General features: G+C 45.4%; 1 long non-coding RNA gene across 1 annotated transcript; it reads left to right on the plus strand.

Annotated features, from left to right (window-relative positions):
- Positions 1-4,586: 4,586 nt before the first annotated feature.
- On the plus strand, positions 4,587-5,136 carry LOC119282654. The gene is made up of 2 exons (XR_005138821.1): positions 4,587-4,683; positions 4,829-5,136. It is a non-coding gene; the product is annotated as an uncharacterized LOC119282654 (long non-coding RNA).
- Positions 5,137-7,099: the final 1,963 nt, after the last annotated feature.

The raw sequence follows: 7,099 nt of genomic DNA on the forward strand, positions 1-7,099 counted from the left end.
CCCACGTGGCGGCTCGGGAGAGGCTGGGAGCGGCGGCGCGGGGACGGGCGGACATGTCCGGCCGTCACGGACGTGTCCGGCGGCGCGGGGAGGAGCGGGGCTAGGGTTTGGACCCGAAATTTCGGAGGAGGGACTATTTATAGATTCTGGGAGCTAGGAGAGTCCAAATGAGGAGCGGTTTTCGGCCACGCGATCGTGATCGAACGGTGGAGAGCATGGAGGGGGTTAGGATGGGTTTTGGGCCACTTTGGAGGGGTGTTGGGATGCAACACAAAGAGGGCTTTACGGTTCCCCGGTTAACCGTTGGAGTATGAAACGACCTCCAAATGGCACGAAACTTGACAGGCGGTCTTCCTGTGCTATACCAAGGCCTCTTGGCAAACATCGGGCCATTCCGAGAAAGTTTAACACCCGCTCCCAACGAGAGACAAAAAGGGGGACGCCAGAGGACATAGGAGTGCCGGATTGCAAAACGGACAACGGGGAAAATGCTCGGGTGCATGAGACGAACACGTATGCAATGCAATACACATGATGACATGATAAAATGCAACACGCAAGAAAATGACACGGCAACTACGGCGTTTAACTGGCAGACACCTTGCGAATCGAATCCGGGGCGTTACAGTTAACCTAGATTAGAAGTTCTGCCACCGGAAGGCTCTGTAGCCACCGAAAACCAATCTAGAACCCGTTCCGGCACCCTGCCGGAGGGGGAATCATCACCGGTGGCCATCTTCATCATCCCGGCAGCCACCACGATGAGGAGGGAGTAGTCCACCATCGGGGATGAGGATTTCTACTAGTATCTATGTGTTTAATCTATCTCTCTTGTATTCTTGAGATGCAAAATCTTGATGTATCGCGGGCTTTGTTACTATAGTGGGATCATATGTGTTTCCCCCCTCTATGTTGTTGTGATGAATTGAGTTTTCCTTTGAGATTTCGTTTTATCGGATTGAATACTTTTATGGATTTGAGAACACTTGATGTACGTCTTGCATATGAATACTCGTGGTGACAATGGGGTATTGTATTGATTCACTTCATATATGTTTTGGCACTCACTCGCTTATTCCCGAGGTGACATTGGGTAATCTATGCATAGGGGTTGATGCACGTTCTTGTCTTTGTTTCTCCGGTAGAATCTTTGGGCACTCTTTGAAGTTCTTTGTGTTGGATTGAGTATTATGAATCTAAAATTGTTTAATGCATATCGTATAATTAACTCATGGATACTCGTGGTAACATTGGAGTATCTAGGTGACATTAGAGTTGGGTGATGTGTGTCATATGGTGTTATTTTAGTACGAACTCTTGATTAGATCGATCAGGAAGAATAGCTTGCTGTTATTTTAGTACGAACTCTAAGATAGATTGATCGGAAAGAATAGCTTTGAAGTTGTTTCGTACCCTACAAACAATTTCTTCTTATGTTCTCCGCTAGATAGGAACTTTGGAGTGATTCTTCGTTGCACGTTGAGGGATGGTTATGTGATCCAATTATATTAGCATTGCACTAGCGAAAGTACGGACCTGATGCCTCGTTTTTAAGTATTGTAATACGGTTTTTGCACACTTTTGTTACTTGCTACCTTGTTGTTTTTTATTGTTCCTGTTACAAAAACCAATATCTACTATCATTACTACACTTTTATTACCATCTTTTCGCCAAACTAATGCACCTATACAATTTACCATTATATTTGGTGTGTTGGGGACACAAGAGACTTTTTGTTATTTGGTTGCAGGGTTGCTTGAGAGAGACTTTCTTCATCCTACACCTCCCACAGATTGATAAACCCTAGGTCATCCACTTAACGGAAAATTTTGACTGTCCTACCAAACTCTACGTTGGAGGCCCAACACGAGTCTACAAGAATAATGTTGCGCAGTAGACATCATGGCCCACAGGCCTGACCGGGCCCTTTTAGGCATATAAAGCTTCCACTTTTGCGCTGTAGAAGGCACGCCGTCGGCGTCGCCACCCCCAGTCCGAGCTGCTCCTCTTCCTCACCACGCAGAAGACAACGAAGCTACACTGGGGACTGACCTGCTAAGACCCATATGGGGCCCGCAGGGCCCAGACTAAGCTTGTGACGCACCACCGGGCACCCCGCGCCACCACGCCACTCTGCCACCAAGGAGTAGCACCGCCACCACGTACGCCATCGGCCACCCCGCTGGGTCACCGGACCGCTGCCTTGCCGAGCGACGCGTCCGCTGCCCCCTGCCCCGGGGTGGGAGGACGTGCGCGGGAAGAGGAGATCCTGCCGCCTGCGATAGTAAGGAAGAGGAGGAGGGAAGAGAGGCCGAGGGCGGAGGCAAGGGAGCCACCCCAGCGGCCTGTCCGAGAGGCAGCGCGAGGACAAAAAGAGGGAAGGGGGAGGAAGGGCGGGGGAAGGGGGGCCGGATCCGATCCGCAAGCCAGCGAGGGCCGCCGGATCTAGCCGGAGACAGGCTAGGGAGGTGGCGACGGCAAGGGTTTCATGGGGAGGGAGAGTCGCGAGAGCGCGAGCTCGTCTATATGGATAGCCTCAAAACCTCCATTCCACCTCCTTTCCCAGTTACTCCTCCACAAGGGTTGGATAGACAGGATTGAAAACAGAAAATACTCTTTTCCACACATTGGGTTGTTAGCAGATCTGGTCTACAGAGACCTCTACCAATCGCCAGAAAGCCCGCGGAGAGTCCTTTAGCTGAAAGGCTACACTAGTCGGCGGAAGAGCGAATGCACAATTAGCACTAGGGGTCGCCTGAGGTCATCTCATGCAGTGGGCGGCGGAGTGGCTCGCCAAGGTCACATGTGGCGGAATCAATGGGGACACGTGGTACTATCGATGGGGTCAGGGCGGCATTACCGAGATTGTTGGTCGATTCCTGTGGTAGAACCGAATGCGACACAGGGTACCGTCGATGATGTCGGTGCATCACTCGGCAGGGGTAGTTGACTAGTCTAGCATGGCAGCGTTGCTGCGCTCGCTGGATCACTCTTGATCGAGGAGGGTCGGGCTAATGGATACATGCTGCTGGTGGATTTTCTATTTTGATTAGGGTGACTTGTCCGTAACTGATGGCAGAAGGGGAAGCGAACTGAGGATGTACGCGGGAACCGGGCCTTTAAAGAATTTTTTCTCTAGTAGGGTTGATGTGGCAACTTGTGGCCGGCCTCTCCAGTAACTCGGTAACTGAACAATAATGTGGCAGGGCTGCTGAGGTGGATAGAATGCATGTCAAGAGAAATAACATAGTGAAGATGTACTATTTAGGTATTATACATTAGAGATGACCATGTGTCTGTCTGTCCACTCTGCTTTCTGGTTGGCACGCTCAACATTTCTGCATTCATGGATTGTTTCCTCATCTTCTTAATAGGCCCTGAACTGAATCCGGTAGAAAGAACCTACAGTGTAGTACTAAGCACACCCTATTTACCGTCCATTTTCCACCTGACCTGATAGAGTTAGGCACCCGGCCCGTTCTGGAATTTTTTTTAAACACAGTACAGATGCAAGCAAAAAAATGGATTTCGCATATCACCTCGGGATGGGATCATGGGCTGGCTTTGACGTGGCGCTCCCACCGGTTGTTGCTGACAGCCTCCTGCAGACAAAGGCATCCTCTACAGGATCGCCTTTCGTGACCAAGGCCGTTATTCCTGCTCCCGGGAGGGCACCATTGAGCTCATTGGATGGGACAATGAAACCGTGCCCAAGCCCAAGAGTGCCACATCCAACCATGCCCAAGAGCTCTGCTCTGTTCTACCGATGAAGATGGCTAAACTAAAACTTTCTCTCTCTCAAAAAAAAGACTAAACTGAAACTGCACAATCGTAAGACATCCAAACAACCTCGGTGTCAGTGGCTGATCATAGTCTACTAGACACAAGGGGTGGGAATCAACGACAATAGATGGATCAATGAATGATCTGCCTACCATGCGTCAATTTCGTTCTATATTACTTTTGCCATATTTCGGCAGAATATCCAACCATCCTTGAAGAATTCAGATAGACTACCGCTTGAGTTGGACCGATTCGTCTAGAGGGTCTTTGATTTTTTTTCTTTCGGTGCATAATTGCAATGTTAACTGCATGACTGCAAGTCTACAAAACTACAACCCAAAAACTGGGTTGAAATATTCCTTTCACCTATAACTATCCGTTCCTTCAGTTCATGATTTCCCAGTGTAAACATGCTACACTAATACCTACAGGTTTTCCGTGACATCATTTGTGTACACAGCTAGTTCTTTTTCTGTGTAGAACTGGCAGGTGATGGTTAGCTGTACTCTATACCATGTCCAATGTGCTAGTACTCAAGTGATATGGTATTTAATACTAGATTTGAGATGATATCGCATTTAATGGCACACACTTAAGAATATCTTCTAAATTTATATTTGCATAGATGGAAAGATAACATCCATGAAATGGATACCATCTTATAGATAGAACCATATTGTACAAATTAAGTATAGTGAGACGGCCAAATCTTTGTGATCTCATTTTGAGCGAGATGGGAGTAAATATTCTCTAGCCATTAGTCTATAAATAAAGATACAATGATTCTAGACGCCCAAACCGAGTCAGGAGTAAGAAGTTTGTGTCTTCTCTTATGGAAGGGAAAGCTATTCTTCTTTGCCTTATGGTGCTTGTGCACCTAGGAAATTCCATTCATATTGGTAAGAAATCGATCTTCCCATCCCTATATATGTTTCTGTAATCCTATCAACCAAAGTAGGATAATATTGTCACTTAAACATCATGAATATTTTCATATTTTTCCCAACTTGGACTTCTTTTTATGGTGTGGATTTTTCTTTACAGATAAATGCAAGGATCTAGTTCACCCGCAAAGAACAACATGCAAGGATCTAACTGCTTCTATCGGCCGTGAGTGCAATCTGTTAAAATGCCAGGAGACCTGCAAAGTTTTGTTTCGAGCGGAACTCACAGCCTCATGGTGTATCAACCCCGTCCCATACTCTTGGCATTGTAGGTGCCGTATCTGTCTGTTGGTAGAGATGCACTGAACAATCATGTCGAAAAATGGACAAATGATGTGATCCAATAATAAAATCTTCCTGTGACATGCATCTAAGAATACATAACGATTGCCAAATTTAGGTGTTCTATTCGATTTTGTCATGTGCGATATTGATCTGGTAATTTTAGGTTTGCATGGCCTCGTGATTTATAAGTTAAAAAAAACAACATTATACAACATGAATGAATCGACCTAACTATACCGGCAGTCCCGTTTCTGATGGGCCCAGAACACAAGGAAGTAGTATATATTTCTCTAGTCGGTGAGTATGTTTAGTGGTAGAAACTTGTACGATCAGATATCGACCAGAGCAATGTCCTGAAAAAAGATATTGACCAGAGGGGGTGAATGTGAATTGAATAATTTTAGCAATTTCTACAAAACAGATAGAAGACCAGAGAAATAGATTGTTAAAATCAAAAGGATATTGGCGAATGGAAGAATAACTCAACAAGAAACTATACAACTTAGTAGCATGCGAGGCAAACTAGTAAGATTCGAGTGCATAAATGCCTACTAGCGGCGTTCAAAAAATGTATTTAGTGGCAGTAGATGCCGTTGCCGCTAGTAGTACTAACATCCACACCCAACGCCACCTGCATATCTCTCATCTGTGGCGTTTGGCATGCAACGCCACTAACTAACAAATTATAAGTATTGCGCCATGGACAGTAGATGCCAGTAATAGAAGTCATGTGCCATGTGGCTGATGCTCGCTTTGTCCTGTGGGTCTCAATGTCAGTAAACACCTGGCTCAGCTCCTATAGCATCTCGTTGGGAGGAAGCGACTTGAATATCGCCTGAACCTAAGGAAGCATGTGCGATATCCACAGCTCCTTTGCGTTGTGGCATGTAGGAGGCAGTGGCGGAGGTAGCACTGCTAGGAAAACCCCTATAGGCAACCACTTAATAGTGATGCAGCCTACTGCTACTTAGTAGTCGCGCGGATAAAAACAGCGCGCTATCGGTAGAGAATAGTAGCAGTGCGGGCACAGAGAAACAGCGCTACTACTAAGTGCTCCCCACCGTGCCCCCAGCATAGGTCAGTGGCATGGGTTGTTGAAGACCCACAAGTATAGGGGATCAATCATAGTCCTTTCGATAAGTAAGAGTGTCGAACTCAACAACGAGCAAAATGAATCAATAAGTGGTTTTCAGCAAGGTATTCTCTGCAAGTGATGTAAATAGTGGTGACAGATAGTTTGATAGCAAGATAATTTATAGCAGCTAACAAGTAACGATAGTAACACGGTGCAACAAGGTGGCATAATACTTTCTATAGCGAAGGACAAGCCGGAATTGTTTATTATAGTGAGCAAAGCGTTCTAGACGACACATGTGAATGTTGTCTAGTCAACTTCATCAAGATTCAGACTCGCGTCCACTGTTTTGATAAGTTATTATATGGGTAGACTGGTGGTAGTGTGTTGTTCTTACTTGAGCAACCCACTTATCACTACTAGGAAAAACCTTATACACAGAACTTTAGCAGTAGCACTGGTTAAAAAAGGATGCTAGTGCTACATAGATGTAGCGCGTGCACGTGAATTGCGCTATAGATATGGATGTAGCAGTAGCGCTTCTTGAGGGAAAAACGTTACTACTAAAATTCCCACTACTAAGCCGATAGGCTACAAATAGTTGTAAGGATCTTAGAAAAACCACGCTACTGCTAAGATTATTGTAGCTGTGTGTTTACCGTGAAAAGCACTACTGCTATGAAAATAAAATAAAATGAATAACAAATAGAAAAGTAAATGAAAATAAAAGAAATAGAAAAAGGAGAAAGGAAAAAAAATAAATGTAAAGAAAAATAAAAATAAAGGAGAAAGGCATAGTAGTAGCGTATGTTCATGACAGTCGCTATAGATAATTTAACAGCAACGCGTTTTTTAGACCCCCGATAGAGAAAGGGGAAAGGAAATAAGAAAAGAAATGGAAAATAAATAGCTATAGCAGTAGCGCGTTTTGTAAAAAGCGCTATAGCTAAGTTAGCTATGGCGCGTTTTTACTTCTAGCGGTACCGCTATGTTTGACTTAACCCCCACGCG

This window comes from Triticum dicoccoides, chromosome 3B (genome assembly GCF_002162155.2).
Source record: "Triticum dicoccoides isolate Atlit2015 ecotype Zavitan chromosome 3B, WEW_v2.0, whole genome shotgun sequence".
Taxonomy (NCBI): domain Eukaryota; kingdom Viridiplantae; phylum Streptophyta; class Magnoliopsida; order Poales; family Poaceae; genus Triticum; species Triticum dicoccoides.